This window comes from Delphinapterus leucas, chromosome 14 (assembly GCF_059928025.1).
Source record: "Delphinapterus leucas isolate spDelLeu-1000000601 "Yukka" chromosome 14, BTC_Dleu_Yukka2, whole genome shotgun sequence".
Lineage (NCBI taxonomy): Eukaryota > Metazoa > Chordata > Mammalia > Artiodactyla > Monodontidae > Delphinapterus > Delphinapterus leucas.
In genome coordinates, this window is record NC_143142.1 from 51,508,366 (window position 1) to 51,523,738 (window position 15,373).

Below are 15,373 nucleotides of genomic sequence, written 5' to 3' on the forward strand. Positions count from 1 at the left end.
TGTAAGATGTTAATAACAGTAGAAACTGAGGTTGGGAGAAAGGAGGTATATGGTAACTCTGTACTCTGCTCAATTTTCTGTGAACTTAAACTTCTCTAAAAAATAAAGTATATCAATTTTTATAAAAAAAAAAAGTCCGCATGCCGCAACTAAGATCCCACATGCCACAACTAAGACCTGGAGCAGCCTAAATAAATAAATATTTTAAAAAGTATGTTTGATAAAAATTCATCCAGAATACATAAAGAACTCATAAAACATAGTAACAAGGAAACAAACTACTGAATTAAAACAATGGGAAAAATATTTGGACAGATACCTCATGAAAGAAGATGTACAGATGGCAAATAAGCACCTTAAAAAGATGCTCAATATCATTAGTAATTAGGGAAATGAACATAAAAATCATAATAACATACCACTACACATCTATTCAACATTTGGCTATTGGTCAAAATGTTAAAAGCTTGCTATTGGTCAAAATGTTCTATTCAACATTTGGCTATTGGTCAAAATGTTAAAAGCCCTGTCAAAGATGTGGAGGAACTGTAACTCTCATGCACTGCTGATAGGAATGTAAAATTGTACAACTTTACAAAAGTTTATTTAAGAAAGTGCCAAACATACACTTACTATGTGCTCCATCCATTTTACTAGTTATTAATCCAGAAGAAGTAAAAGCATATATCCACTCACTAATTTTCACAGCTTTATTTTTTATAGCCCCAAACTTGAAACATCCTAGATGTCATTAGCAGGTGCATTGATAAATTATGGTATACTTATATAATGGAATACTACTTGGCAATGAGAGGAAACTACTGATACACGCAACAAGGATAAATGTCAAAATAATTAAGCTAAGTTAGAGAATCCAGACTTAAAAGATTACATACTATAATTCCATTAATATAAAACACTAAGAAAATCAAAATAATCTCTAATGGCAGGAAGTAGATTAGTGCTTGTCTGGTTGGGCAGATGCAGGGGTAGGGGAGTAAGTGGAAAGGATTACAAAGGGACACAGGAAACAGGAACCTACTGTACAGCACAGGGAACTCTACTCAATATTCTGTAATAACCTATATGGGAAAAGAATCTGAAAAAGAATGGATATATGTATATGGTATAGATGAATCACTTTGCTCTACACCTGAAGCTAACACAATTGTAAATAAATGGTACTCCAATATAAAGTAGAAATTAAATTTAAAAAAAAGGGACACAAGGAGACTTCTGGAGGTGATGGATATGTTCATTATCTTGATTATGATGATGGTTCCTGGGTATGTACATATACCAAAACTTATTAGTTTGTACAATTTAGATATGTGGAGGTTATTACATGTCAATTATACCTCAATAAAGCAGCTTTTTGGAAAACTGCATGGTCTTCCTTTAACATTCTAGTTGCCTGGCCTCATTGGGATCAGAACAAATTCTCCAGCCCTGTTTCAGCTTTATCTTTTCCCTTGTAATATACTTAACAGTTCATGATACATTTAGTACTCAAAATAAACTTGTAAGCAGTTAGTATAGCCACTATCCTAACAAACTATATATTCCTGACAAAGTAGAAATGTTCCCATTTGAATTTCTTTTTAATGACACATTACACAGGCTTTAAATGTCAGTCTTTGTATTTTCAAATGTGCAAAAACTAAAATGAAGTTTACATATAAGAGCAATCAACTCCGATAGCAAAAGGCTGAATATCAGTTTCTGAAAATAAATTGTATACGAATCTTTTCTCCAGATAATTTGAGTTTTAAATGTCTTTAACTGTGACGTCTTTTTTTTAATTTTTTAATTTTTTTATTGGAGTATAATTGCTTTACAATGTTGTGTTAGTTTCTGCTGTACAATGAAGTGAATCAGCTATATGTATATCTATAGCCCCTCCATCTTGGACCTCCCTCCCATTCCCCCGCTGTCACACCCATCTAGATCGTCACAGAGCACTGAGCTGAGCTCCCTGTGCTATACAGCAGGTTCCCATTAGCTATCTATTTTACACATGGTAGTGTATTTATGTCAAACCTAATCTCCCAGTTCGTCCCACCCTCCCCTTCCCCACTGTGTCCATGTGTCCATTCTATATGTCTGAGTCTCTATTCCTGCCCTGCAAATAGGTTCATCTGTACCGTTTTTCTAGATTCCACAAATAAGTGTTAATATACGATATTTGTTTTTCTCTTTCTGGCTTACGTCACTGTATGCCAGTCTGTATGACAGACTCTAGGTCCATCCACATCTCTACAAACGACCCCATTTCGTTCCCTTTTTTTGACTGAGTAATATACCATTGTATATATTTACCACATCTTCTTTGTCCATTCATCTGTCATTGGACATTTAGGTTGTTTCCATGTCCTGGCTATTGTAAATAGTGCTGCAATGAATTGGGATACATGTGTCCTCTTGAATTACAGTTTTCTCAGGGTATATGCCCAGTAGTGGGATTGCTGGTTCATATGGTAGTTCTATTTTTAGTTTTTTAAGGAACCTCCGTACTATTCTCCATAGTGGCTGTATCAATTTACATTCCCACCAACGGTGCAAGAGTGTTCCCTTTTCTCCATACCCTCTCCAGCATTTATTGTTTCTAGATTTTTTGATGATGGCCATCTGACCAGTGTGAGATGATATCTCATTGTAGTTTGATTTGCATTTCTCTAATAATTAGTGATGTTGAGCAGCTTTTCATGTGCCTCTTGGGTATCTGTATGTCTTCTTTGGTAGAATGTCTATTTAGGTCTTCCGCCCATGTTTTAGTTGGGTTGTTTGTTTTTTTGATATTTAGCTCCATGAGCTGTTTGTATATTTTGGAGATTAATCCTTGTCCGTTGCTTCATTTGCAAATATTTTCTCCCATTCTGAGGGTTGTCTTTTCATCTTGTTTATGGTTTCCTTTGCTGTGCAAAAGCTTTTAAGTTTAATTAGGTCCCATTCGTTTATTTTTGTTTTTATTTTCATTACCCTAGGAGGTGGGTCAAAAAAGATCTTGCTCTGGCTTATGTCAACGAGTGTTTTTCCTGTGTTTTCCTCTAAGAGTTTTACAGTGTCCAGTCTTACATTTAGGTCTTTAATCCATTTTGAGTTTATTTTTGCGTATGGTGTTAGGTGGTGTTCTAATTTTCATTCTTTTACATGTAGCTGTCCAGTTTTCCCAGCACCACTTATTGAAGAGGCTGTCTTTTCTCTATTGTATGTTCTTGCCTTCTTTTCATAAATTAGGTCAACATATGTGCGTGGGTTTATCTCTGGGCTTTCTATCCTGTACCAATCATCTATGTTTGTTTTTGTGCCATACCATACTGTCTTGATTGATGTAGCTTTGTAGTATAGTTTGAAGTCGGGGAGCCTGATTCCTCCAACTCCGTTTTTCAGTATTGCTTTGGCAATTCAGGGTCTTTTGTGTTTCCATACAAATTGTAAAATTTTTTGTTCTAAGTCTGTGAGGAATGCCATTGGTAATTTGATGGAGATTGCATTGACTCTGTAGATTGCTCTGGGTAGTATAGTCATTTTCACAATGTTGATTCTTCCAATCCGAGAACATGGTATATTTCTCCATTTGTTTATGTCATCTTTGATTTCTTTCATCAGTGTTTTATAGTTTTCTAAGTACAAGCCTTTTGTCTCCTTTGGTAGGTTTATTCCTAGGTATTTTATTCTTTTTGTTGCAATGGTAAGTGGGATTGTTTCCTTAATATCTCATTCTGATTTTTCATTGTCAGTGTATAGGAATGCAAGAGATTTTAGTGCATTAATTTTGTATCCTGCAACCTTACCAATTCATTGATTAGTTCTAGTAGTTTTCTGTGGCATCTTTAGGATTTTCTATATATAGTATCATGTCATCTGCAAACAGTGACAGTTTTCTTCTTTTCCAATTTGTATTCCTTTTCTTTCTTTTTCTTCTCTGATTGCCATGGCTAGGACTTCCAAAATTATGTTGAATAAGAGGGGCGAGAGTGGGCATCCTTGTCTTATTCCTGGTCTTAGAGGAAATGCTTTCAGCTTTTCACTGTTGAATATGGTGTTAGTTGTAGGTTTGTCTTATATGGGCTTTATTATGTTGAGGTATGTTCCGTCTCTGCCCACTTTCTGGAGGCCCTCCACACCTCTCCTGATCCTCTGATCCTGGAGAGCCCCTCCCTGCCCACCATTCCTCTTTGCCCCCCACCTCCCTCCTGCACCCCTAGGGCCCACGTGGCCTGGCGGGGGCCCCCAGAGAACAGAGGACTAGGCCCGGACTGTGACATCTTTATATAAGTGAATATAGATTGAAGAAGTAGCTATAAAACCTGAAATTTCCATGTTTCAATTCTTTTTTACCATGACTGTTAACATGATATAGCTAGGTATTGTGCACACTTCATTGTTTACTCTGCAATAAATTACTTCCCTCCTGACGAATAAATAGACAACCATCACCGTGAGTTAGAAATGTTAGGCATTTGGCTATACCCTAGAATATAGTTCATGGCTTTTAAATATTGTGTGGGTGTGAAAGATTTTGAGTGACCATTGGATAAGCTACAGCATTCTACTTCCTTAAGCCATATTTGGGGATGTTTACTTATAATTATAGTCTTGCTCTAGGGCTTGCTATTTGGTGGACAAGATATTTTTCTGCTCATTCCTCAAGGATCCTTTCTGAATGCCAGTTAAGAGTATGAACTTTGGATCCAGAATGCTTGGATTTCTATATATTAAACTCTACCACCTTGGCAAGTTACTTAACATCAGTAAGCCTCAATTCCTTCATCTGAAAGATGGGGAAAATGTAATGAATATAGCTCATAGATTATCTTTCAGGATTGAAAAGTTAATAAATGCAAGTAGAACTGTACCTTGCATGCAGTAAGTAATATATAACAGTTAGCTTTCCAGTTGGTATCATCATTTATTGTTATAATTGATTTTATTGTGATTGTGGAGTAGGTCCTGGTGGAAACCAAAAATATCATGTGTTTGGGAATGACCTTATGTTTAGTTATTCATCTTTTATACTTATGACATTCAGTCAGAATTATTATGTCAATTTAGGGATTATCACACCTGGTTTTCATTTCTGTTGGTCCTGAGGTACTGAATTCATCAGAATTGAGCACTTTGAGAATAAAATTGAGATTGATGAATAAAGGGTTTTTCTTTTAATCTTCTAGGAATAAAATTTTTGTAGCCACCAGTATTCATTTGGTTTAAAGCACAAGGAAAAATTGTGCTTTATAAAATGGATTACTATGTTCAACTGTTATTTGAGTTCCTGAGAATTACTGCCTAAGCTTAGATCTGTGGCCCATCTAGACTAGCATTTGCTCTTGGATAGGTTCTCAAGGAGAGAACATGGGTAAATCTACAAGAACTAACAGAAGCCCAACCCAAAATTTTTTTTAATTTTTTTCTGCTTTTCTTTTCATTCCAGCATGGCCCTTTGGTTTTTTGTTTTTGTTTCTTTGTGGTACGCGGGCCTCTCACTGTTGTGGCCTCTCCCATTGCGGAGCACAGGCTCCGGACGCGCAGGCTCAGCAGCCATGGCTCACGGGCCCAGCCGCTCCGCGGAACGTGGGATCTTCCCGGACCGGGGCACGAACTCGCGTCCCCTGCATCGGCAGGCGGACTCTCAACCACTGCGCCACCAGGGAAGCCCCCTTTGGTTTCTTTAAATCATTTTGGAGAGAGGTTCTGTCCCAAGAACTCCAGAAATAGCTGGGGAGATTAGTATTTAGTCATTGTGAACATAAGCCGGGAAAAACAGAAAATGTTTAAAGATAGTTTATTGTTAGTATATTATATTTTAAGGTTGTTTATTGTTTCTTTGTTATTGTTAATCTAATATATTCTGGCCTTAGAATATTCAAGCAATCCAAAAATGTACGGTGTATTAATTCCAAGTCCTCTGTATTCTCCTTCCTCAGCAGTAACTAGTTAAATTTGTATATTACTCCAGTTTTTTTTCTATGCAGATCTAATACTTTAATTTTTAAGATAGTAGGTTAATACTATACATATAATTTTTACAACTTTATTTTCTTACTTAATAATATGTATCCTATACTTTCCAGGGGATTACATGTATATATTAACGGCATCCTTTTTAATGTTCATTCAGCATTTTAGTGTGCGGATATATCAATTTATTTATTCAATCCCTTATTGATACATGTCTGGGTTATTGGTAATTTTCTATTACAAAATATAATATCCTGCAGTGAATATCCTTGTACACATAATTTTGAATGCGTTTGCAAGTTCTATTCCCTAAAGTGGAAATGTGTGCTCAAAGAATAAAAAAAAATTTAAATGGTAGATACTGAGAAATCAGAGTTGCTTGTTGAAAGAAAAAAGTAACTCATAACATTAATAGTAGATACTGACAGTGGGAATGGCAGGCTTTGCTTTGCCCTCACTTGAGGTAGCTCCTTGTGTAAACAGTTAATAGTGATTTCTAGAACTTAAAAAAATTAAGTTTCCCTGACTCCTCATTCATATTTGTTCTTTCCATTTATTCATTGGTCCTTAGAAGGGGATGCATGGAGGTGGAAGGAAGTATGGATACTGACTTTCTTATTTTACAGAGATACAATCTAAAATAGTGGATCAAGTAGAGATTATAATTATTATTCAGCGTTAGAAAGGTAATGTACAGAAGAACTAAAGATAAAAACACGGCTAAGAAAAACTTTAAAGGATGTAGTGTAAATGAGCTAAATTGTATATCTTTCATAGGGAGGAAAATACTGGATTTTCCTTAACAAATCTGTAACTGTAATTACAGAAGAAATAGAGGTCTAAACATATAATTTAAAATTTTGGAGGTAACACTGAATAACTAAAGTCAGAAATAGAGAAGAAAGTTTACCTCTGAGGAGTGAGATTGGTAGTAGGGAGCGGAGATGTTTTTATTTTTCATTTTATTTCCTCCTTTAAATGTTGGTATTTCTAGTTCTGTGTTTATTGATTACTTTCCAAATAATATAGAAAATAGATTTAAAAATGAAAGCTGATCCTTTAACTCCATGATGGGATAATTAAGACAGTTGTGGGAAACAGCAATATCAACGTCAAATCAGTTAGTGGGACAAAAATAGACTTAGGGGTATTAGTTATATAGCTTATGAGTCCATTTATAAACTTTCTATATCAAGAAAGTTTATACCATATAGTAGTTTATAAGAAATAAACCTACTTAATTTGAGTTATAGAATTCAACTCATGACAATACATGGATACATTCATTCATTTGACAGACATTCATGAGTGGAGTAAGTTCATACTGTTATTTTTCTATGCCTGTCCCTGATGTGCTTTAAGATGTTGTATAGGAAAGCTCTTAGTGGGTTTCTGTTGAGTGAACTCTTAAAAACTCTCCTCCTAAAACTTAATGTCTCCTTAAAGAGATTTTCAATCAGTCCTTCTCTTTTCAGCCTCACTTCTTCTCTCATTTTTGGTAATACCCAGTGTTTCCTATTCCTGAGCTACTACCAGTCAGCCTGCTTCTGAGTGAGGTTTCTGCTTTGTTCATGCTAAATCAGTTACTGATTCATCCACCTGCTTTCTAACATCCAAAGTTTTGTTGGTATCTTTTCCAATTTTTTTTCTCAGTATGTCTATACCTTTTTATATTCCTTTCCTGCCATTCCTCTACTATTCAATCCACCAACTCTAATCTAAGGTCCAGTTTTATTTTTACAAGTGTCAAATAAGAAAACATTCCATACCAGAATAATCACTGATGCATTAGTAAAGCAACAAAATGAAGTGACTGCTCTTAAAATGAGAAGTGCATAATGATGAAACTGCTTTGTTGATATGTTCTGACCTAGACCTCTAACAAGAGAATCATTCTTTTGTCAGAGGACTGGATTTGGCAAAAACTTTAGTTAAATACACCTTTCTCCTACTTCTCCTTTTTTGGAATGAAGGAAAGTTCTAGTGGTTTTCAATGCAAGAAAAGTTGCATCTTTCTGGTTTCTCTTGAAGAACTCAAAGTAAAATGTGTGATTTCTACAGAGGGCAGAAGAATTCCTTATTGTTTGGGGAGAAGCTGGGTGATGGTGATAACAATAATTACTATTATTTATTGATTGCTTCTGTGTGCAATTTATTTTATAAACAGTGTCTTTTATTAATCCTCAAACTGCCATAAGTAGTTATTTACTCCTTTTTACAAAGGATGAAATAACTTTTCTAAGGTTAAGTAATTTGCCCAAGGTTACACAGTGAGTGTTGGGCACATTATCAAATGATTCTAAAATCCTTTCTTTTCCCACTTTTCCACCTTGTTAGACTCATACTATTTTAATAACAGCAACAATGATAGCCAATAGTTATATAGCATATAGTCTCTACTAGATGCTGTTTTATACTCTTTATATATATTGACATATTTAATTCTCATCCCTTAACCTTATGAGGTAAGCACCATCATTATCCTCTTCTATGGAGGTCAGGGAGAGTAAGTAACTTGCTGAAGGTCAATTAGTTACGGCTATAGTGATGTGGACCAGGATTCTAAGACAGTTGTTTGGTTGTTATTGGAGTAGATGAGAATGTTTTAATTTGTTCTCATTGATTGCTGAGTCTGTTAAAAGGGCTCTAAACTTTAAAAACAGAAAGTAAATAAATATTTGGGTTCTTTTTTCTTTAAAGCTATGAGAAGGTAACATGAAGCAATAAACGTCTTGCCACAGCTTAAGGTTTCTAGTTAGTATACCAACCCTTACCAAGAAAAAGTAATTAAATAGTGGGGGAGCAGGAGAAATGGGAGGTGTTTTTGTATTAGAGTTCTGGCATTAACATTTGCAGATTGAGAAAAGCTCAAGAATTTTCTCTGAAGTACCCTCTTTATTTTGCTGTACTCTTTAATGTTGTTTCTAATTCCAAGAGAGACTATAATATATATTTCATCCATCCTTAACTATACCAAGAGGCTGAAGATAGCATGCATTATCTTGGCAATGTTTTAGGAGAAAACTCCTATGTCTAGAGTTAGACATTTCGATCTGTTCGAGTACTGCCTGTGTCTAACCTGGACATACACACTGGCTTTGCTTTCCTGTTATGTCTGTGACACTGTAAGACATTCATATAGGAGGAAGCCACTCTAGGGTTCCTGGATGATGCTTTGACTTTGCAGTGTTAAATGCCTTGCTTCTTATTAGGCTTGTCCCCTTCTCCCCTCACTCCCTCTCCCAAAAAGTTGCTTTAAAAGGAAGAATAATAAAGGTATTTTGGTCTCTTTCTCCATAACCAGATTGACCCACTGACAGTCTGACTTTATTAGTTCAGACACTTGGCTATGAAAAATTCCTTTTTCATCCTGATTATTGTTTTATTTTAACACTTTTGATTTAAGAATGAATGTATTTAATTTCTCTTTATTTTTTGTTATTTACTTAGGTTTTGTGATTTGTGCAGCTAGTTCCTATGACTTTCATAGAAGCTTATACTTCTATGACTCATAAAAGACATTTTAGAAAGTTTATGCTCCTGCCTCGTTGAGGTAAGCCCCCTATAGCCTACCTTTCCTGCTGATTAGAACTAAAAACTCTGGACAAAATACAAAAGCAACTACATAAATAATCAAAAGCAGACAGTTGGTGCTGGGAAATTAAAACCTGGAGGGGCAACTAGTTTGGGGTGCGTTTCCTAGTGTTTTATTTTGTTTTGTTTCTTTTTTCCCGTGGTTTTGCCCCCAGTTATGGAGCTGGGCAACAGTGGCTCTGGCAATTAAAACTCTGATAGAAACCTCATTTTTCTATCCAGAGAAATCAAGAAAATGCATCCTGCATTTAATAGTATGGGGGAGGGATCTTTATGTTTTTTCTACCTTTCCCAGCTTTGCTCCTAAGACAGACCCAGTTGCAAGGCTGCAGCTATAGTAGAAGTGCTACAAGAGAAACCCTGTCTTTCCTGCCAGATAACCCAGAAAGGGGCATCTGTGATGAAGACTAAGGAGGACATCTTAGAAAAAAAGAGAGCTGGGGAGGATGTCCCCTCATTTTGTGTATAACCAGCACAAGTACTAGTTTGTGCATGTGTCAGACAAACCCACAGCAGCATACCACAATCTTTGAGAACTGGCCTTCAGTTAGAACCACTCCTCAGAGGAGGTGAGGAAGAACTTGTGGTCTGAACCTAACTGACCTGATTGCCTGTTAAAACAGATAAACAAATCCTCTAGCAGATTATAAAAGATCAAAGGACTGACAGCCAATACAGCATAACATTAAAATGTCCAGGGTATGATTCAAAATTATGCTGCCTACAAAAAAAACAGGAAATTATAAACAATTCTCAAAGGAAAAGAGAGATGCCAACCCCAGGGTCACCCAGATTTTGAAATTATCAGGGAAAGACTTTGAAGAAGCTTTTATAGCAATTCTCCGTGGCATAAATGTAAACACTTTAAATTAATTTCTCAGTAGAGAAATAGAAACTATTAAAAACAACCAAATGGAAATTTTGGAACCAAAAAAATACAGTATCCGAAATAAAAAATTCACTGGGTGGGCTCATCAACATAGTGGAGTGACAGAAAAAAAAAGTCAGTAAACTTAAAGATAGATCAATATTTTTCAACTTTTAAAACAGAAAGAAAAAAGAAAGATAGGGGAAAAAAATGAACAGAGCCTTAAAACCTAACTTATGTCCAGAAGGAAGAAAAAGATTACGTACAAAAAGCTGGAAAGAATAACCAGTTCTTAAGGGAGAAGGCAGCCTCTGCCAAAAAAGAGTAAGTCTTTTATATAAGACACAAATCAAGGTAAACTTTCTTTTTAAAATCTTGGGAGCCTTTGCAAGGATATGCTCAAGAATGTCAGTTTGCACAAAATTGTCTTGCAAATAAAGTACTGAAACATTTTCTGTCACGGAGAATGCTAGTTGCCTACCTATTATTTATTCTTCCCTTATTCCTTCTTAAATGAATGCCAGTCTTATTGAGAGTAACAGTGTCGCAGGATAAAACCCGCATTACCCAGCCTCTTTTGCAGATGGAGTGGCACTGGGATACAGGTCTGATCAGTGAGATGTAAGTAGAATTTGTGCCATGGAGTTTCTAAGAAACTCCCTTAAGAGGGCCCGGGGGTGGGGGTGGGGTGGGAGTGTAGCAGGCTCCACTGTCTGCTACACTCGATTTTATGCCTTTTTTCATCCTTTGTCCAGTCTCTTTTTCCCCTATGGCAGCAGTTCTCAACCAGGGATGATTTTGACCCCCAGGAGAAATTTGGCAATGTCTGGAGACATCTTTGGTTTTTACAACTGACAGTTGCTAGCAGCATCTAGCAGGTAGAGGCCGTGGGTATTGCTAAACATCCTACAGCGTACAGGACAGTCTCCCACCACAAAGAATCATCTTGTCCAAATGTCAAGAGGCCAGATTGAGAAGCTTTGCTCTATGGAATGCTGACCTGATGTTGCAGATTAAATAGCCATTTTGTGAGTAGAAGGTGGCAAGTCCATGTCTGAACAAAAATATAGAAGGAACTGAAGTCCTGATGACATTGTGACACTGCTGTAACAGCTGCAGACTGTGTTCTTCCAGAGGCTTCATTACAAGAAAAAGAAAACACCTAATTTATTTAAGCTAATGGATTTATCTTTCCTTACTTATTTACTAACTGGTAGAGTATTTATTTGAAGTTGTTAGTCATAAAGATTAGGGCAGCTAAAATATAAATAGTAATGAAGAGGTCTTAGATATTGAAAAGAATAAGGAAGAGCTTATCATGTTTATCTGGGCAAAGAGGCATTTGAAGAAAGTATCTTTTTCTAAAGATTATCTTGAAGGGAGTTGTACCATTCTGTGGGTTTTTTTAATGAAGAACTTTTCTGTTGTTACTATAACATATTTCGTTCTAGTGCCAGAATTTGGTCTCCTCAGCTTCCACTAAATCTGTAGTTAGCTTGGATCACATAGGGACTTAACTACTTGAGTCTCCATTGCCTGGGGTTGCAGATCCACTAAAGGGAAAGTGATGGAGGTTAAGCATTGTATATACTATGGAAGGATAAGAGGTAATGTTGGTTGAGCTTTTGGGGATCCCTTTCTGATTATGGGGGCAACATCAAAGCTAAAACACCATGTCTAGCCTTGGAATTCAGTTAAAATGATGCTGTCATTTGAAATCATGCCACACTAAGATCTAAGGAACTAAAGCTGTTTGTTCTGACCAAAAAGAGGATAAAGGTATAGCAATAATTGATGGAAACAAAAAATGGAAAATTCAACATAAAAAATTCCCTAACCATGAAATTGCCTCATGTTCTCCAGAAAATGGTATTTCTTTGCTTTAAAAATGCTGGTTTGAAGCTGTCGCAGAGCGATGCCATATTTACCTAAATTATAGGGACCCTTTAAGTAGCCATTTGTGGAATACAAGAAACTTAGTGCACTTGTAAATTTATACCTGTGACAGCCTGATTCTCACTGCAGAATTCTAGGGGTGAAAAACACCCCCAAACCTTCTAATCCATTCCCTTACTATTGTGGGAAATTGTATATCAGTAAAAGATACAGATTGTACCCTAAAGGGTTTCAATCTAATGAAGCTAACAGTAAATATATACTGGGTCTGTCCACTAACATCTCAAAATTAGTGTGACTAAAATTGAACTCTTGATTTCCCTTCCAAACCTGTAACTCTCTCATCTGCCTAGCTCGGTAAATGGCATTCCTATTCTTTCTGTTTCTCAGGAAAAATCTTTGAAGTCATAATTGACATTTTTCTTTCTCTCTCACCCCCAGAGCCAATCCATCACCAAATCCAGCCCATTCTAAACATATCACAGCTAATACCATTGCTTACCACCTTCACTGCTTCCACCCTAGTTCAGGTCCACTTTTTACCAGGATTACCTCCTAGATTTTTACCCAAGTGAAATGAAGACCTATATTCACATGAAAACCTATATGTGAGTGTTTACAGTGGCTTTATTCATATTCCTTAAAAACTGGAAACAATCCACATGGCCCTACTCAGCAAAAAAAGGAACAGACTGTTAACGTACACACTACATACCTGAATCTCCAATGCATTATGCTAAGTGAAAGAAGCGAGACTCAAAGTGTGAGTCCATTTATATGACATTCCTGAAGAGGAAAACTACAGAGACAGAAGCAAATCAAGAATTTTTAGGGCTGATTACAAAGCATGAGGAGTTTTTTTGGTATGATGGAACTTTCTTGATTATTATGGTGCTTACCCGACTGTACTCATTTCTTAAAACTTGAAAAACCATAGACTTAAGGATGAATCTTATTGTACATAAATTGTATCTTAATTCAGAAAAAAAAAGAATTCATTGTTAGTAATAGCAGAAGACTTGTCAGTCAGAGTTCAGTGTGGGAAACAGAAACCATTCAAGATATTTTAAACAAGAAGGAATTTTATATACTAGGAATAAAAGCTTTGGAAGGGCCTAAGAAGCGATTTTATGTTGGACTTCGGTTGGTGACTTCAGAACAATATAGAACTTACATACTCAGGGCATAATGCTCTGAGACCATCACTGGAGCTATGCTGGAATCCAGAGCAAAGCATCTACTGCTGCTGCACTGGTCTCTGGACATCCAGGAAACCACAGAATAGATTCCCACCAGTGAGACCAAAGGGTTAGGAAGCCAGGTCACCAAGCCATTGGTGCTTCTGCTGCTGCCACACTGCTGCTTCTTACCCCAAAAAACTGAAAAATGTTCCCTATTTTGTTAATGCTGGAGAGAATTCTCATGTTTTCACCATTGTCCTTGGCAGCAGAGACAAACAAAGAAGACCCCCAAAATCATGTGAAATAAGCAGAACCTAATTGACATCCAGAGCTCTGGCTAATAGAAGGGAGTCTGTAGTTTCCCACATTTTATAATTAAATGGAGGGTGGAGTAAGCCATGCGTCAGTGGTCAGCACAATATCTAAGCTTCCATCAATAAGGGACTGCTTAATGAATTATGATATGTTATACAGTAGATGAAGGATTTACCCAGGTGGCGGGTATTCTGTAAGCTGGAGTATATAATTGCACTGTTGAGTCTTGGTTAATAAATTCTGGTGCTTTAAATATAGAACTCTTACATCTAACTGTACTGAAGTCAATATATTGCAGTTTCTATAATCCTACTTTTAAATTTGTGTAGCAAACATTGCTATTTCTTTAAGATAGTTAAATAACTTCTCTTTTTCAAAATTAATTTGAAAGATTACAGGACAAGTTAGGCTTCCTAATATCGAGAATGCCATACATAAATTTAGAAAACAAGAATTTTTCAAAATCGTAAATAATATAGAAGAGATCTTTAACAACTTTCTACATGAGGCAGATCAGCTACAGATAAAGGACTAAGTTTATATAGAATATGCAGTAGAACACAGCCTTATCTCTTGGCTGTGAAATGCAAATGTTGCCTTCCAAGCGGCATGTGGATCACTGTTCTCAGAGGAATGCCCTGATGGCATCCTCTCACATGTCACCTACGACACAGCTGGTGTACATGCACGCTCCTGTGTGTACGTACACCACCAGAATGGGTCTGAGTAGACTCACTGCAAACTTAGAGCTCCAGGGAGAAGTATTTTAGTTCGTGAACACAAGCCTGTTAAGTTCGGCCCTCTCTCACCCCCACAAAATAAAGTCCAAGTTAAAAAGTATCTTTAAATAGAAAATAAGCTATTTTATCTCAAAGTGTACGAGCAATGCGCTTAGAGTGAATTGCCTCAGAAACTAAATGGCCAGACTTCCTCTAACAGATTTTAATTATTTTTATAGTTTTTCCCAGATGAAGACTCACAATAGCCTTTTTAAGTAAACTAGAGCAATTCTTTCATCTTCATTGCAAGCTTCAGACCCTAAACAAAGCATGAAGCTGGGCAGTGCACTGTTTAATTTTCAGATTGGATTTTTCATTATGTTTTATGATAGCTTTTTATTTTTATCAAGTTGCATCTCAGCCTTCTGTTTAGACTCAAGAAGATTTATGGCAAATGATCTGGGTGTTTATTTGGACAAACATGCAATAAATCAGTCTACTGTTTCAATAAAGTGTTATTAATAGAACACATTATTCTGTTCAGCATTATGTTATCTTTAAAATTAAGCAGAACATTAGTGGTAGTGAAACTAGTTTCAATCAATACATTCCTGTAATGAAACCTATTGTATAAGAAACTTCTTTTTAAGGAGGAAAAGTGTCCTTAACACAACTACCAACTACCAACTTCTGACTCTAGACATGGCATTTCACAGTTTCTAAAAATTATTTGGTAGGATTTCTTTGTGTTTGTTTTGGTGTTAAGATAGTTTCCTGAAAGTTACCTTGCAGCAGTTAGTGCATAAATGTTCCTTAAACGCTTTTTTTTTTTAATTGAA

The 15,373-nt window shown here is 36.2% G+C and overlaps 1 protein-coding gene across 13 annotated transcripts in view; it reads left to right on the forward strand.

Annotated features, from left to right (window-relative positions):
- KIAA1328 (KIAA1328 ortholog) overlaps positions 1-15,373 on the forward strand; it is a 370,157-nt gene that overhangs the window by 170,550 nt on the left and 184,234 nt on the right. The window lies entirely within an intron of this gene.